The sequence below is a fragment of the Indicator indicator genome, chromosome 33, assembly GCF_027791375.1.
Source record: "Indicator indicator isolate 239-I01 chromosome 33, UM_Iind_1.1, whole genome shotgun sequence".
Classification (NCBI taxonomy): Eukaryota; Metazoa; Chordata; class Aves; order Piciformes; family Indicatoridae; genus Indicator; species Indicator indicator.
The window spans coordinates 769162-787938 of NC_072042.1; positions in this window are offsets into that span (position 1 = coordinate 769162).

The window sequence follows — 18777 nt, forward strand, 5'->3', positions numbered from 1 at the left end:
CTGCCAGGACCTGAAGGGCTACAGGAAGGATGCAGAGAGACTGTGTGCAGAGGCCTGCAGGGACAGGATGAGGAACAATGGCTTCAAACTAGAGCAGAGCAGATTGAGATTGGATGTGAGGAACAAGTTCTGCACCATGAGGGTGGTGGAACACTGGAACAGGTTGCCCAGGGAGGTGGTTGAGGTCCCATCCCTGGAGATATTCAAGGTGAGGCTGGAGAGGGCTCTGGGCAACCTGATCTAGGTGGGGATGTCCCTGCTGAGTGCAGGGGGGTTGGACTGGATGAGCTTTGGAAGTTCCTTCTGGCCTGGACCATTCTATGATTCTATGACTTTAAAGACAGCAAAGCTTCCCCAAGGACTCAGCCACTTGTCTGTCAGGTGATAAAACCCTCAGCATCTTCACAGCTCTCTCCATGTCCACATCCTGCAAGCTGGAAAGCCCACCACAAACAACAGCAAATCCACACCCAACTGCCACCACACACAAAAACCCAACACAACAAGCAAGCTCTCTACTCTGTCCTGCTGAGACCTCACCTGGAATATTGCATCCAGCTCTGGGCTCCCCAGTGCAAGAGGGACAGGGATCTGCTGGAGAAAGACCAATGGAGGGTAATAAAGGGCCTGGAGCACTGCCTGGGGAGGAGAGGCTGAGAGCCCTGGGGGTGGTTAGTCTGGAGAGGAGAAGGCTGAGAGGGATCTGATCAATGTCTGTCAATAGCTGAGGGATGGGGGTCAGGAGGGAGGGGACAGGGACAGGCTCTGCTCAGTTGTGTCCTGGGATAGGCCAAGGGGCAATGGATGGAAACTGCAGCACAGGAGGTTCCACCTCAACATGAGGAGGAACTTCCTCACTGTGAGGCTCCCAGAGCCCTGGAGCAGGCTGCCCAGAGAGGTTGTGGAGTCTCCTTCTCTGGAGCCTTTCCAGACCCTGTCTGGATGTGTTCCTGTGTGACCTGTGCTGGATCCTATGGTCCTGCTCTGGCAGGGGAGTTGGACTCCATGATCTCTGGAGCTCCCTTACAACCCCTAACATCCTCTGATCCTGTGATCCTGTGATCCCTGCTGTGCTGATGCATAGCTGAGGCAGCAGCTGATGCTCAGAGACCTTTGTGGAGAAGAGGAGCAGACTTGCACCCTCCAAGCTCTGCCTCCACCCCGTGCTTGCCTGGGCTGCATCCTGCAGCAGTTGCATACAGGAGCTGCTGCTCTCCCCTTGAAAGGAGCCTTATTCATTTCTGCAGTCACCTGATGAACTGAGAGTGAAACTCCAGTACCAGGAAGTTTTCAAGGTTTCCACATACCAGATGTGGTCTGGCTCTGGGGTGAGGCAACCAAAAGACATGCAGGTGCTGGAGCATGTCTAGAGAAGGACAACAAAGGTGTGAAGGGTCTGGAGAACAGGGCTGGGGAGGAGCAGCTGAGGGAGCTGGGGGTGTTCAGTCTGGAGAAGAGGAGGCTGAGGGGAGACCTCATTGCTCTCTACAGCTCCCTGAAAGGAGGTTGCAGTGAGGTGGGGGTTGGGCTCTGCTCTCTAGTCTCAGGTGATAGAAGGAGAGGAAATGGCCTGAAATTGTGCCAGGGGAGGGTTAGGTTGGAGATGAGAAATTTTTTTTTTTGCTGCAAGAGTGGTCAGGGATTGGCACAGGCTGCCCAGGGAAGTGGGGGAATCACCACACCTGAAGGTGTTTAGAAACCTGTGGCCATGGCACTGTGAGACAATTCTGTGACTCTAAAAGCAGGAACATTGCTCAGCTGTTCAAGCTACCCTTAACTCTCCTGTTGGGTCATTTAAGCTTAACAGCAAAGGAAGGGGAAGGAAGAAACAGGAGACACTAGCAGCAAGGCAGCCCCAGGGAGACCAGGAACAGCCAGCACCCACTGCTGCTGTGTGATGGACCTAGGGACAAGGGAAGTCCAAGGCAGCACTGCTGCCCACCACAGCCAACGGTTGTCAGAGCCAGGCATGGGGCTCTGAAAGCCAAACAAGGAAAGGAGGAAGGAGAGGGAGCAGAAGTAAACTCCCAACCCCCTGCAGCAGCCCTGCACTGAACTTAGATTCACAGAATTACAGAATGGAAGGAACCTGAAAGATCTTCCAGTTCCAACCCCCAGCCATGGGCAGGGACACCTCCCACCAGCCCAGCCTGCTCAGGACCCTGATAAACTTAATGAACAGCAGCAGTTTGTGTGCCCCTTTGATGGAAACCCCTCCTCAGTGCTAGTGGACAGCTGTATTTTTATCCTGTGGCTCTCTGTTTGTGCAGACACATTCCAGCAGCAAACCAGAGCCAAGACGGAGCAGGGAGCAGCAGAGTTTATTTTAAGGGATGGAACTTTTTTTCCCAAGAGGATGCTCTGTCTGCATCTGCTGCAGGCAGCAGCAGAGGGCCAGGTGTGCTTCCACCTCTGCAACCCAGAGACACAAAACCAGAAGGCACAAGGTGAAGCAAAGGCTTTTGTCTTGCAAATCTCTGCTCAGTGCCCTGAAAATGGCCAAAAAAAAAAACAACCAAAAAACCCAGAAAAAGAGGAAGGAAGAGGGGGGTTTCCTCAGGGCCTGTTTTCTAGTCCTGCTCAAGCCCTGCTTTGCCAGGAAGGAGATCCATGACCACTGGCAGAAGGCTGGGGGCTGAACTCCTGCTCCCAGTTTGCATACATGCAAAACTGGTAATTGCTGCTGGAGCTTGCAGGGAGCTGTGCTCCTTAGAATCACGGAAACATAGAATTGTTAGGGTTGGAAGGGACCCCCAGGATCATCCCTGTCCCAGGGGCAGGGACACCTCACACTACATCAGGTTGCTCACAGCCACATCCAGCCTGGCTGCAAAAACCTCCTCCAGTGTCTCACCAGCCTCATGAGGAGGTAGTGGCAGGGAGTGATAGGAATGGGGGGAATGGAGCAAAACTAGAAATGGGGAGATTCAGATTGGATGTCAGGAAGAAATTCTTCCCCATGAGGGTGGTGAGAGACTGGCAGAGGTTGCCCAGGGAGGTGGTGGAAGCCTCATCCCTGGAGGTTTTTGCAGCCAGGCTGGATGTGGCTGTGAGCAACCTGCTCTGGTGTGAGGTGTCCCTGCCCATGGCAGGGGGGTTGGAACTGGCTGAGCCTTGAGGTCCCTTCCAACCCTGACAATTCTATGATTCTATGACTGTGCTGACAGCAAAAGAGGTTTCAGGAGAGGAGGTGGGTGGGCTTGGAGCCTTCTGTGAGGTGCTAGAGGCCAGCCCAGTTGAACAGCAGCAGGAGCATCCCACAGGCAAAGGACAACATCCACGGGATGGCTCCAGCCCTGAGAGGCACTCATCATACAACCAGCAAGCCCTGAGACACCACACTGCCTAGCATGGGGTTTAAAGATCCTTCATCTGGATTTGTGCAGGACCCAACCTCACCCTGATGGAGCTGAGGCTCATGTGATTGACCTAAACCCCTGGAGAACCTGGACAAGAACCCAGAGAGCAGCAGAAACTGGGAGAAGGTAACCAAGCTACAGGCATGTGACAACAACTGGCATCCCCTGTCCCTGCTGGGAGAACAGAAATGGATGCTCAGGCTGAGGGAGGTGATAAGGCACTGGCCCAGGAGCTCAGCTTCTCCTGAAGGCAGTGACAAAGCCCCAGGGTCACTCAGGGTGATGCTCAACCACCATTCCCTCCACACACCCTCCAGGAAGAGAAAATTCCTCCCTAGCATTCACAGCAAGTCATTTAACCTCACAGCTGAGCCTCCCTTTTGCAACTCAAACCCCACCCTGGGGATGTGCCTGGGTCCAGAAGTGACCTGATACCAGTGGGACCATTCCCCCCTGCTGATGGTGTATCTCCCACCTCCTCTTTTCTCCTTCTGCACTGCACCCCACATGCTGCCTGAGCTATTTCTTTTCACAGACTCTCAATCTGCTGCCCAATGTCAAAGTGACCTCTTTGGCCCAGTTATATGACACAGCATAAAGAGAATCAAAGAATCAGAGAACCATAGAATCAGTCAGGGTTGGAAGGGACCACAAGGCTCAGCCAGTTCCAACCCCCCTGCCATGGGCAGGGACACCTCACACTACAGCAGGCTGGCCAGAGCCTCATCCAGCCTGGCTGCAAACACCTCCAGGGATGGGACCTCAACCACCTCCCTGGGCAACCCATTCCAGGCTCTCACCACTCTCATGGGGAAGAACTTCTTCCACATGTCCAGTCTGAATCTCCCCACTTCCAGCTTTATTCCATTCCCCCCAGTCCTGTCACTCCCTGACACCCTAAAAAGTCCCTCCCCAGCTTTCTTGGAGCCTCCTTCAGATCCTGGAAGGCCACAAGTAGGTCTCCTCAGAGCCTTCTCCTCTCCAGACTGCACAACCCCAACTCTCTCAGTCTGTCCTCATAGCAGAGCAGCTCCAGCCCTCTGCTCATCCTCCTGGCCCTTCTCTGGACACCTTCCAGCACCTCCAGATCCTTCCTGGAACAGAGGCTCCAGAACTGGACACAGAGCTCCAGGAGTGGTCTGAGCAGAGTGGAGCAGAGGGGGAGAATCCCCTCCCTGGCCCTGCTGGCCACACTTCTCCTGCTGCAGCCCAGGCTCTGCTTGGCTCTCTGGGCTGCAAGTGCTCACTGCTGGCTCCTGCTGAGCTTCTCCTCCCCCAGCACCCCCAAGTCCCTCTCCTCAGGGCTGCTCTCCAGCCAGTTCCTGCCCAGCCTGGATTTGTGCTTGGGATTGCCCTGACCCAGCTGCAGGACCTTGCCCTTGGTCTTGTTGAACCTCCTGAGGTTGGCTTGGGCTCAGCTCTGCAGCCTGCCCAGGTCCCCCTGGATGGATCCCTTCCCTCCAGCCTGTGCAGGTCCCTCTGGATGGATCCCTTCCCTCCAGCCTGCCCAGGTCCCTCTGGATGGATCCCTTCCCTCCAGCCTGCCCAGGTCCCTCTGGATGGATCCCTTCCCTCCAGCCTGTCTGCTGCACCACACAGCTTGGTGTCATCAGCAAACCTGCTGAGGGTGCACTCAATGCCTCTGTCCATGGCACTGACAAAGATGCTGAACAAGCCTGGTCCTAGGACTGAGCCCTGAGGGACTCCACTTGTCCCTGGCCTCCCCTGGGACATGGAGCCATTGACAGCCACTCTTTGGGTGTGGCCATCAAGCCAGTTCTGTATCCATCTCATGATCCACCCATCAAACCCATGTGTCACCAGTGTGGAGCCCAGGCTGTGGTGTGGGACAGTGTGGAAGCTTTGCTCAGCTCCAGGTCAATGCCATCAGTTGCTCTCCCCTCAGCTATTAATGTTGTGACCTCTTCATAGAAGATGAGGCCTTAAGTTTCCCTTAAGACTCCAAATGTTCACATACTCCCCAAGTCCACTCCTCTCCACAGCAAGCAATGTCCTTGGCCCTGACACCAAATGCAGACAGAGTCATTTTCCTCTTGGAAGTGATCACAGATTGGCTCAGGTTGGAAGGCACCTCACAGATCTTCTCCTCCAACCTCCCCACCAGTGGCAGGGACAACTCTCAACTAGACTCAGCTGCTCAAGGCCTCATCCAACCTGGTCTTGGACATCCCCAGGGAGGAGGCATCCACAGCATCTCTGGGCAGCCACTTCCAGACTCTCACCACCCTTCTGCTGAAGAACTTCTTCCTCAGCTCCACTCTAACCCTGCTCTCCCTCAGCTTCAAACCATTCACTACCTCTACTCAGCACTGCTGAGGTCACCCCTTGAGTGCTGGGTTCAGTTTTGGGTCCCTCACTCCCAGAAGGACATTGAGGGACTGGAGCAGGTCCAGGGAAGGGCAATGGAACTGGGGAAGGGTCTGGAGAACAGGGCTGGGGAGGAGCAGCTGAGGGAGCTGGGGGTGTTTACTCTGGAGAAGAGGAGGCTGAGGGAAGACCTTCTGGCTCTCTACAAACCTGAAAGGAGGTTGGAGCCAGGTGAGAGTTGGTCTCTTCTCCCAAGGAACCAACAACAGAACAAGAGGAAATGGCCTCAAGTTGAAGCAGGGGAGGTTTAGGTTGGACATTAGAAGGAAATTCTTCCCTGAAAGGGGTCTGAAAGCCTGGCACAGGCTGCCCAGGGAGGTAGTTAAATTCCCAACCCTGGAGGTGCTTCAAAGAGGCAGAGATGTGGTACTGAGGGCTTAGCCCCAGCCTTGGTAGAGTTAGGCAATGGTTGGACTGGATGACCTTCATGGCCCTTTCCTGCCTACACAATTCTATGATTCTATCCTAGGACCTGGGGCACATCCTGGCACCACCCCCTGCCAGGAGGAACTTTCCTGAGTGCTGCATGCCCAGCCCTGCTGCAGCATCAGCAGTTTGGGCACCAAGGTGCATGTGGGCTGCAAACAGCCTTCAGCAGAGCTGTCAGCAAGAGAAGGAAGGAGAGGAGGGACATATCCTGCCAGGGAGTCTGGGGTAGGGACAAAGGAGTGCTTTCAGCCCAGAGCCCTCCAGGAGCTGTCTGGGACACCCTGCTGTGTAGACCACACAACTGCCCAGGTTCTACCAGGAGGAAAAGGAGTCTGAGCTGATAGAGGGTCAATTGTGCCTTCACATCACAGTGCTTGCAGAGATGTTTGTGGTCAGAGTGCAGGTGGCAGCCCTCAGCTCCACATCTGACACCTTCCCTTTGAGCACTACCCCCTCAAGCCTGCCCTGTGCCTGGGCACACACAGAACCCTCCTCAGTTTTCTAAGAAATCACCAAGCTGCACAACTGTGTCCAGTTCTGGAGTCCTTATTACAAAGACATGCTGGAAGGTGTCCAGAGAAGGGCCATGAGGATGAGCAGAGGGCTGGAGCTGCTCTGCTATGAGGACAGACTGAGAGAGTTGGGGCTGTGCAGTCTGGAGAGGAGAAGGCTCCGAGGTGACCTTCTTGTGGCCTTCCAGGATCTGCAGGGGGCTCCAAGAAAGCTGGGGAGGGACTTTTTAGGCTATCAGGGAGTGACAGGGCTGGAGGGAATGGAACAAAGCTGGAATTGGGGAGATTCAGACTGGACATGAGGAAGAAGTTCTTCCCCATGAGAGTGGTGAGAGCCTGGAATGGGTTGTCCAGGGAGGTGGTTGAGGTCCCATCCCTGGAGGTGTTTGCAGCCAGGCTGGATGAGGCTCTGGCCAGCCTGATGTAGTGTGAGGTGTCCCTGCCCATGGCAGGGGGGTTGGAACTGGCTGAGCCTTGTGGTCCCTTCCAACCCTGACTGATTCTATGATTCCATGATTCTATGATTCCATGATTCTATGGTTCTCTGATTCCATGATTCTATGATTCCATGATTCCATGATTCTATGGTTCTATGATTCTCTGTGCCCTATGAGGAGAGGCTGAGAGCCCTGGGGCTGTTTCATCTGGAGAAGAGAAGACTGAGAGGGGATTTAATAAATGTTGATAAATATCTGAGGGTTGGGGGTCGAGAGGGAGGGGACAGGGACAGGCTCTGCTCAGTTGCACCCTGGGACAGGACGAGGGGCAATGGATGGAAACTCCAGCACAGGAGGTTCCACCTCAGCATGACTTTCCAGATCCATCTGGATGTGTTCCTGTGTGACCTGTACTGGATTCTCTGGTCCTGCTCTGGCAGGGGGTTGGACTCAATGATCTTCAAAGGTCCCTTCCAACCCCTAACATCCTGTGATCCTGTCATCCTGTCATCCTATGATTCTGTGATCCTATGATTAAGTCCTCAGCCAAAGGAGCTGCAGTGAGTTGCTGAGAGCTGATCAGGCTACATTAATCCTCACCCAGATCCCCTGAGGGTACAAATCCTCTGCTGCTACAAACCCCCACGTGGCTCATCACACCCCACAGCTTCCCCATTCACCCCAGGAACACAGATCTCCTCTTTACTGGGAAGCTTCCACTCTGCTTCCCTACACACTGCTCACTTCTTCACCAGCAATTCCTTGGCTAATGCCTGCCACAGAATCCCAGCACGGTGAGGGTTGGAAGGGACCTCTGGAGATCATCCAATCCAACCCCCCTGCTCCAGCAGGGCACCCACAGCAGCCTGCCCAGGAGCACAATGGCCAGGGGACGTTGGAAGCTCTCCAGAGAAGGAGACTCCACAACCTCTCTGGGCAGAAAAGCTGTCAGCAGCAAGGAAGCAGCAAGAAAGCAGTGCTCATGGGTGTCAGATGAGGGAGCAAATCACAGACTGGATTGGGTTGGATTGGATCTCAAAGATCATCCAAGTTGCAACACCCCTGCCATGGGCAGGGACACCTCCGACTGGACCAGGTTGCTCAAGGTCTCATCCAGCCTGGCCTTGAACACCTCCAGGGAGGGGACAGCCACAGCCTCCCTGGGCAACCTGTGCCAGTCTCTCCCCACCCTCACTCTCAACAATTTCTTCCTCATCTCCAGTCTCAATCTCTCCTCTCCCAGCTCAAAGCCATTGTTCCTCATCCTGGCACTCCCAGCCCTTCTCCAAAGTTCCTCCCCAGCTCTCCTGGAGCCCTTCAGGTACTGGAAGGCTGCTCTGAGGTCTCCCTGGAGCCTTCTCTTCTCCAGGCTGCACAGCCCCAACTCTCTCAGCCTGTCCCTACAGCAGAGGTTCTCCAGCTCTCGACTCCAGCTCCACCTAGCTCCAAAACCAGAGCTTGCTCCTGCCCAGGTCCACAGCAAGAGGAGAAAGCCCAGCAGCAGCCAGCAGCACATCTCATCCAAGCACATGAGGTCACCCAGGCTGCAGATACAAAGATATGTGGCTGGAGAGGCAAACTCAGCCCAGGCAGCAGGTTTTAGGTAGAGGAATTCAGTCAGAAAGGAAAACCTGAGCAACCTGGTCCAGTGGGAGGTGTCCCTGCCCATGGCAGGGGTGTTGGAACTTGGATGATCTTTGAGATCCCTTCCAACCCAAAGCATTCTGTGATTTTTCTGATTCTAAAATCAGATTTTAAAGGCTGCTCTGCTCTCTGCCCCTATTTAGCTGTGGTTTCCCCAGCTGCCAGGTGTTTACATTTCTAACAAGATGAATCCAGAACTCCTCAGGATCCAAGAAAGGAACTTCAGGAGTTAGGTGCTAGAGAGCTGAGCCACGGTGAGCTACTCAAGGAGTCAGGCTTGGTCTGGAATCTGAATGAACCCCAGGAAATTTCTGGATATATTTTATGCTGGGGTTTGGGGTTTGGGATTTTTTGTTTGTTTGTTTGGGGGGTTTTGCTTGTTTGGGGGTTTTTGTTTCTGTCTTTGGGTTTTTTGTTTGTTTGTTTGTTTGGCTTTTTGGGTTTGGTTTGTTTTTTTGTTTTTTTTTTCTTTTTTTTGGTGGGGGGGAGATAGGAGGGGTTTGTTGTGGTGCTTTTTTTTTTTTTCAAAATTATTTGACTTTTTTAAAAACTATCTGTTTTGTAAAAATCCCCAATTTCTCCACCAGATGCTCTCACAGATCCTACTGTAGCATTCAGGCTTCTTAGAATCATAGAATCAGGCAGGATTGGAAGGGACCACAAGGCTCAGCCAGTTCCAACCCCCCTGCCATGGGCAGGGACACCTCACACTACAGCAGGCTGCCCAGAGCCTCATCCAGCCTGGCTGCAAACACCTCCAGGGATGGAGCCTCAACCACCTCCCTGCACAACCCATTCCAGGCTCTCACCACTCTCCTGGGGAAGAACTTCTTCCTCATGTCCAGTCTGAATCTCTCCACTTCCAGCTTTGTTCCATTCCCCCCAGTCCTGTCTCTCCCTGGTAGCCTAAAAAGTCCCTCCCCAGCTTTCTTGGAGCCCCCTTCAGATACTGGAAGGCCACAAGAAGGTCTCCTCGGAGCCTTCTCCTCTCCAGACTGCACAACCCCAACTCTCTCAGTCTGTCCTCATAGCAGAGCAGCTCCAGCCCTCTGCTCATCCTCATGGCCCTTCTCTGGACACCTTCCAGCCCCTCCAGATCCTTCCTGGAACAGAGGCTCCAGAAGTGGACACAGAGCTCCAGGAGTGGTCTCAGCAGAGTGGAGCAGAGGGGGAGAATCCCCTCCCTGCCCCTGCTGGCCACACTTCTCCTGCTGCAGCCCAGGCTCTGCTTGGCTCTCTGGGCTGCAAGTGCTCCCTGCTGGCTCCTGCTGAGCTTCTCCTCCCCCAGCACCCCCAAGTCCCTCTCCTCAGGGCTGCTCACCAGCCAGTTCCTGCCCAGCCTGGATTTGTGCTTGGGATTGCCTTGACCCAACTGCAGGACCTTGCCCTTGGTCTTGTTGAACCTCCTGAGGTTGGCTTGTGCCCAGCTCTGCAGCCTGTCCAGGTCCCTCTGGATGGATCCCTTCCCTCCAGCCTGCCCAGGTCCCTCTGGATGGATCCCTTCCCTCCAGCCTGTCCAGGTCCCTCTGGATGGATCCCTTCCCTCCAGCTGTCTGCTGCACCACACAGCTTGGTGTCAGCAGCAAACCTGCTGAGGGTGCACTCAATGCCACTCTCCATGGCACTGCTCTTGCTCTGAGTAGGAGCAATGCTACCTCCAAGAGAATCACTTAGCTTGGCAGGCTGGAAGCAAGCAATTCACCTTCAAGCAAGCACTCACCTTCTCCTGCTATGAATAATAAATACCTTAATTTATGAATTGAATAAACTGCAGGAGGCCAGACCTCCTTAGCAGCTGCCCTGTAATAAGCCATGGTAGCAACCCAGCCTCTGAGCCTGCCCAGTGCTGTGCAGCTAAAAATGAAACTGAAACCTTTGCTCCCTTGTCTAGAGTTTCTTTCAAGTTAAACCAGATCCCTGGCTGAAAGTCACACAGTCACAGAATGGGAGGGGTTGGAAGGGACCTCTGGAGATCATCCAGTCCATACCCCTGCCAGAGCAGGGTCACCCAGGGCAGGTCACACAGGCACACAGCCAGGTGGGATTTGAAACTCTCTACAGAAGGAGACTCCACAACTTCTCTGGGCAGCCTGCTCCAGGGCTCCAGCACCCTCACACCAAAGTTTCTCCTCATGTTAAGGTGGAACCTCCTGGCTTCCAGTTTGAGTCCATTGCCCCTTGGCCTACCCCAGGACACCACTGAAAAGGTCCTGGCCCCTTTTTATTGACACCCACCCCTCAGGTATTGATAGACATTGATCAGATTTCCTCTCAGTCTTCTGGGGAGGGTAGTGACAGGACTGGGGGGAATGGAACAAAGCTGGAAGTGGGAAGATTCAGCCTGGACATGAGGAAGAAGTTCTTCCCCAGGAGAGTGGTGAGAGCCTGGAATGGGTTGTGCATGGAGGTGGTTGAGGTCCCATCCCTGGAGGTGTTTAAGGGCAGTCTGGATGAGGCTCTGGCCAGCCTGCTGTAGTGTGAGGTGTCCCTGCCCATGGCAGGGGGGTTGGAACTGGCTGAGCCTTGTGGTCCCTTCCAACCCTGACTGATTCTATGATTCTATGATTCTATGATTCTATGATTCTATGATTCTGTGATTCTGTGATTCTGTGATTCTATGTTTCTATGATTCTATGATTATAATTCTATGATTCTATAATTCTATGATTCTGTGATTCTGCAATTCTATGATTCTGTGATTCTATGATTCTATGATTCTATAATTCTATGATTCTGTGATTCTGCAATTCTATGATTCTGTGATTCTATGATTCTATGATTCTATAATTCTATGATTCTATAATTCTGTGATTCTGTGATTCTATGATTCTATGATTCTGTGATTCTATGATTCTATGATTCTATAATTCTATGATTCTATAATTCTATGATTCTGTGATTCTATGATTCTATGATTCTCTTCTCCTGACTAAACAGCCCCAGGGCTCTCATCCTTTCCTCATAACTCCTAAAATTCTGTCCCCTCCTAGTGGCAGAGGTCTGTGTGGATGTGGTTTACCCCTCTGTAGGACAGACTGCAAAGCTGATTCTGAAAATGGAATCACAGAATCCCAGCATCATCGAACTCACTGGGCTGGAAGGGACCCTCAAGGGGCATCTTGTCCAGCCCCCTGCAGTCAGCATCTCCAACCTGAATCAGGATGCTGAGGGCCCCCATCAAGTTTGACCTTAAATAGCTTCAGGCATGGAGACTCCACTGCATCCCTGGGCAGCCTCAACACCCTCATGGTGCAGAACTTTGTTCTGATGTCCAACCTCAATCTCCCCTGCTCCAGTTTCAAACCATTGTTCCTTGTCCTGGCACTCCCAACCCTTGCCAAAAGTCCCTCCCCAGCTCTCCTGGAGCAACTTCAGGTACTGAAAGGTTGCTCTAAGGTCTCCCTGGAGCCTTCTCTTCTCCATACAGCCCCAACTCTCTCAGCCTGTCCCCATAGCAGAGGTTCTCCATCCCTCTGATCATCTGTGAGTCCTCCTCTGGACTTGCTCCAACATAATCCAGATGTTGGTATGAGGGATCTAGGTACAGCTACTTGTGTTTGTGTGCTTCATGCAGGGTGCCCAGGGTGCCCACTTCATCTCCAGGTCAGGAGGTGGCAGGCAGCAGCTCCCTGTCACCAGTGTGCTTCACTCTAATGAGCACTTGGTCAGCTCTGTTCTTTGTTCTTTGCTCCAGCTGCAGAAGTGCTGCATCTAGAGCCACATCAGGGGAGGGGGGATTGAGACTGGAGGTTAGGAAGAAATTCTTTAGATCATCTTCATGGCTCCTCAGGACCCTCTCCAACAGTTCCAGGTCCTTCTTGTATTGGAGGCCCCAGAACTGGAGGCAGTGCTGCAGGTGAGGTCTCCCCAGAACACAGTAGAGGGGGAGAGCATCCAAGAGTTCATTGGGAGGGAAGTGTGGCAGCTCCTTTGCTCAGCTAAGCAGTTGGAGCAGAAAATTTCCCTGCCTGTGTCATCTTATCTGTGCTGTTATTATCAGCCTGTCTCCTAAAGGAAATCTTCCTGGGGTTGCTGCTCCTCCAGCTTTCAGCAAAGCTTCAGTGCCTCTGTGCTCTAAGGGAGAGTGAATAATTCTGCTTTCCAGGGCTGGCTGCTGTGGAAGTGAAACTCCATCTACCCTAATTTCAGAAAAAAAAAAAAAACACACCAGCTCTCTGAGCCTGAACTACTTCTGATCTACCCTTGCCAAGCAATGGAAGAATTAGACCCTACATCAGGAGGGCTTCAAGAAAGCTGGGGAGGGACTTGTTCCAAGGGTTGGGCAACCTTCCAGATGTGGACAGGCTGAGACAGTTGGGGCTGTTCAGCCTGGAGAAGAGAAGGCTCCAGGAAGACCTCAGAGCAGCCTTCCAGTACCTGAAGGGGCTCCAGGAGAGCTGGGGAGGGACTTGTGACAAGGGCTGGGAGTGCCAGGATGAGGGACAATGGCTTTGAGCTGGGAGAGGAGAGATTGAGACTGGAGATGAGGAAGAAATTCTTTCTAGTGAGGGTGGGGAGAGACTGGCACAGGTTGCCCAGGGAGGCTGTGGCTGTCCCCTCCCTGGAGGTGTTCAAGGCCAGGCTGGATGAGTCCTTGAGCAACCTGGGCTGGTGGGAGGTGTCCCTGCCCATGGCAGGGGGGTTGGAACTGAATGAGCTTTGAGGTCCCTTCCAACCCACTGCACTCTGTGATTCTATGATGAACACCACAAAGATTTGTTAGTGAGGTGCAGGCAACAAGCAGAGAATGCCCAAATCAACCCAAGGCTCAGTCTGGGCTCATTCCTCTCTTTAGGTACACTGTTAATGAGGTGTAATTAGCGACCACATCTTAAGATGGGATTTTCAAAGCTCCAGAAGCAATTTCTAAGAATCCAGCCTGCAAAGGACAGCTGATGGTGCCTCAGAACCCCCCAGCCAGTGTAATTGCATTCATTTTCTCCTGCAAATTAGATACATTTTTAGCCAAAATAACCTGGGGCTGTGCACAGAAGTTACAGCTGATCCCAAACGAAGCAGGAGGGCAGAGCTGAGGTGAAAGATTGAGATTTTTTTACTGCTGTCCTCACATCTCAAAGCATCAAGTAGCCAAAGATGAAGACAATCAAGGCCTCTTCCAGGGAGGAGTGGTTGGGCAGAGTCCTCCCCTCCACTGGGATCCAAGAGCCTGTGGAATCAGTCAAATAACCAAACCTCAGCCTGGCCAAATTCTCCCCCTCAAGCTTTAGATCTGTTTAAGGTATTTAAGATAATCTAAGTCCTTATATTGGCACAAGCTCTTTAAAGTGATCTCAGGCTTTAAATTGGTTTAAGCTGCTTATGCAGCTTTAAGGTTTTAAAAATGGTTTAGAGTGCTAAAAACCATTCCCCCCCAAAAAGCAAGTGGGATTGTTTGTTGGGAGCTGGTTGTACCACGTCATGGGCCTCAGTATGGTGCAAATGCAGAAATATTGCCTGCAGGAGTGAAATATTCTGCTTGCAACACTGGAAGTCCAAGTCACAGCTTCACAGATTGCATTGGGTTGGAAGGGACCCTCCAAGGGCATCTTGTCCAAGCCCCCTGCAGGCAGCAGGGACAGCTCCAGCTAGAGTAGGCTGCCCAGGGACACATCCAGTCTGACCTTGAATGTCTCCAGGGATGGAGCCTCAACCACCTCCCTGGGCGACCTGTTCCAGTGTCTCACCCCTCTCACTGTGCAGAACTTCCTCCTGAGGTCCAACCTAACTCTGCCCTGCTCCAGTTTCAGACCATTGCCTCTCATCATTGCCTCTCAGGCCCTTCTGAACAATCCCTCCCCAGCCTTCCTGTAGGTCCCCTGCAGATAGGGAAATGCAGCTCTAAGGTCTCCCTGGAGCCTTCTCTTCTCCTGGATGAAAGTCCCAACTCCCTCAGCCTGCCCTCAGAGCAGAGGTTCTCCAGCCCTCTGATCATCTTTGTGGCCTCCTCTGGACCCTCTCCATCAGCTCCAGGTCCTTCCTGTGTTGGGGGCCCACATCTGGCCCCAATCCTGCAGGTGAGGTCTCCCCAGAGCAGAGCAGAGGGGCAGGATCCTCTCCCTCCAGCTCTGGCCACACTGCTTTGGATGCAGCCCAGGCTGCCCTTGGCCTTCTGTGCTGCCATTGTCCATTGCTGGTTCCTGCCCTGCTTCTCACCCCCCAGCACCCCTAAATCCTTCTCTGCAGGGCTGCTCTCAAACTCATCATCCCTCATCCTGGATTGATATCAAGGATTACACCAACCTAGGTGCAGGACCTTGCACTTTGCCTTCCTGAACCTCATGAGTCAGTGCTGAGTCAGTCAGTACCAAGTCTACAAACACTCAGTTTCTGCATGACTGCTGCTGGCAGAAGTTTCAGAGGAGCAGCACACCAGAGTTGGTGCTCTTGAAAGAAAAAAATAAAGAAAATTACTGCAAGAAATTGCAGAAAAAAACCTTACTGCAACAATTCCACTGTTAGGAGCAAGTAGACAATGTGCCAGTAGATAAACCCTGCCACTGCAGCTTGCTTCTCCTCCTTCCCACCACTCTCATGTCCAGCTTTGGGTCACCAAAACACAGCATTCCCCTTCTCCTGTTCTTAGGACTGCACCCATTTGCAAGCCCTGCACTGTCTTTGAGGAGATGAAATCCAAGGTGCTCAAATGGTGCTGGAGAAGCTCAACAGATCCCATTAACCACACAGGTCCTTGCCTGGGGCAATGCTTCTGTAGCTGAGTGGCTGCTGGAACACACAAGGGCCAGGAAGGCTCTTCCAGGAGGCAAGGGTGGGTTCCACTCTCATTTGCATCATTGCAGCACTAAGTTATTTCCAGTCACAGATCATCTTCCCTCAAGGAGCAATGCTCAAGCCCCATGCTTCAAGTGGGACACATCTGGTGGTGGTGCAGAGCTCTTGGCTGCAAGGAGCACTTTTATCTTCATAGGTCCTTCCCAGCAGGTCCATCTGGACTCCAAGCCTCCCCAAAGTCCCCAAGGTCACTTCTCCAGGAGATGTGTGCACTGAGTCCTGCTCCAGCCCTGCACCCTGGGCTCTGAAATTCCTACCCTTCTGAGATCTTTTACCAACCTCATCTCACTGGGCATGGGCAGGGATGATGGGGCAAAGCCTACTCCAGATGTTGGGTTTGGCCCCAGACACTGAGTTCAGGTCCAGACTTCGTGTTCAGACCCAGACACTGTGGTCAGTTCCAGACCCTGGACTCACACATGGACTCTGGGGGCAGATCCACACTTAGGGTTCAGACCTGCACCCTGGGGTCAGATCCAAACCCTCAGCTCAGACCTGCACCCTGAGGCCAGACATGGACATTGGGGTCAGACATGGACCATGGGGTCAGGTCCTTGGGTCTTGACCCAGACCATGGAGTCAGATCCAGACCCTGGGCTCAGACCTGGACCCTGGACTCAGATCCAGACCCTGGGTTCAGACCTGGATGTTGGGGTCAGACAGCTACCCTGGGGTCAGATCCTTGGGTTTTGACCCAGACCATGGAGTCAGATCCAGACCTTGGGCCCAGACCTGGACCCTAGACTCAGATCCAGACCCTGGGTTCAGACCTGGACATCGGGGGTCAGACATCTACCCTGGGGTCAGATTCTTGAGTTTTGACCCAGACCATGGAGTCAGATCCAGACCCTGGGCTCAGACCTGGACCATGGAGTCAGATCCAGACACTGGGTTCAGATCTGGACTCTGGACTCAGATCCAGACCCTGGGCTCAGACCTGGATGTTGGGGTCAGACACCTACCCTGGGGTCAGATCCTTGAGTTTTGACCCCAACCCTGGAGTCACATCCAGCCCTTGTGCCCAGACCCAGAACTTCAATTCAACTCAAGACCAAAACTTCAGTCTCACCCAAGCTGTGAGTTGAGGAGCCCAGAGCAAAGCTCACCTCAAGTCCTGGATGACAGCACTCAACTGCAAGGACAGTCACCACCCATCCCTTGGGGAGCTTGAATTTCCTGTCTGGAAACCCAGGGCAGCTCTCCTGCTGGAGGAGGCACACCTTTAACCAAACACTTCCAGAAGCACCTCCAGTCTCCTTCAGCCGCTACAATTTCCAGCTTCCCTTCCCTGCTGGTGGGAGGGGATGGTCCCATGCCTCCGTGCCCATCTAGAAGCAGGGAAATGCAGTGACAGAGGGGACAAAAGAGCTCTTTTTTTATCAGCCACTCGAGCACAGGCGCCGCGGTGCAGAGCCAGCCGCTGCTCCCATTCACACAGACATAAAGGCAGAGCATCTGGCCCTGCCTCACAAGTCCTTAATTACACCAACGAGCTGATCTTAAATATCTATTTATTGAAACTTGTAAATAACCCCAGATTGCACTCTCCCTGCTAAACACCACCCAGACAAAGGGGAGCGAGGATCACACACCCAGCCCCCTGCTTCCTTCTGATTGCTTAACTTTGCAACTTTTGTGTGATGTTAACGCAGGCATCTCCTGCCCTCCCAACCCTCCCTACCCTCCCCCCACCGTCTTTGCAGTTTGCTCTTGAGGACCAAACTCATCTTAGGGTTGTTCAGTCATGGAGAACTAAATAATTTTTTATTATTTTTTTTTTTTAATAATCAAAGGGTTTATCCTAATCATAGAATCATAGAATTGTCAGGGTTGGAAGGGACCTCAAGGCTCAGCCAGTTCCAACCCCCTGCCATGGGCAGGGACACCTCACACCACAGCAGGTTGCTCACAGCCACATCCAGCCTGGCTGCAAAACCCTCCAGGGATGAGGCTTCCACCACCTCCCTGGACAACCTCTGCCAGTCTCTCACCACTCTCATGGAGAGGAATTTCTTCCTAAAATCCAATCTGAATCTCCCCATTTCTAGTTTTGCTCCATTCTCCCCACTCCTATCACTACTCAACATCCTAAAAAGTCCCTCCCCAGCTTTCTTGTAGGCCCCCTTCAGATACTGGAAGGCCACAAGAAGGTCATCACCCAATTTTAGTTATCAAATTCAACCATAGACCATAAAGTCCAATCACTGAACCACTGATCTTCAAGTCCCAATTCTGATCACAAAGCCCAACTATAGATTAAAAAGCCCAACTATAGATCATCAAGTCCAACCACTGATGAAGTCCAACCATAGATCACAAAGTCCAACTATAGATCATCAAGTCCAACCACTGATCAAGTCCAAGCTTAGACCATCAAGTCCAACCATAGATCACAAAATCCAACCTCTGATCAAGTTCAACCATAGACCAAGTCCAGCCATAGGTCACAAAGTCCAACCTCTGATCAAGTCCAACCATAGACCAAGTCCAACCACAGACCAAGTCCAACCACAGATCACAAAGTCCAACCTCTGATCTTCAAGTCCAACCACTAATCTTCAAGTCCAACTTCTGATCAGCAACTCCAACTTCTAATCATCAAGTCTAACCTCTGATCAGCCAGTCCAGCCTCTGATTATCAAGTCCAACCTCTGACCATCAAGTCCAACCTCTGACTATCTAGTCCAACTGCTGGTCATCAAGTCCAACCTCTCATTAAGTCCAACCTCTGACCATCAAGTCCAACCTCTGATCATCAAGTCCAACTGCTGATCATCAAGTCTGACCTCTGATCAACCAGTCCAGCCTCTGATCATCAAGTCCAACATCTGATTATCAAGTCCAACCTCTGATCAAGTCCAATCTCTGATCAAGTCCAACATCTGATCATCAAGTCCAACATCTGATCATCAAGTCCAACCTCTGATCAAGTCCAACCTCTGATCATCAAGTCCAACCTCTGATCAGCAGATCCAAGCTCTGATCATCAAGTCCAACCACCAAAGGCAGCATCACTCCACAAGCAGCTTTTGCAATAACAAACCCTGAGCAAAACCCAAATGAGAGAAAAAAAAATACAAAAACTGCTGAGAGAAATAGCAACAGAAGTGACAGAAACCTGTTCTGTGCAGTTAGCTGAGAAAAGCAGCCTCTTGCTTTTCAGTTTATAGCAGCTCTTCAGGACCTTCCAGAAAGCTGGGGAGGGACTTTTGACAAGGG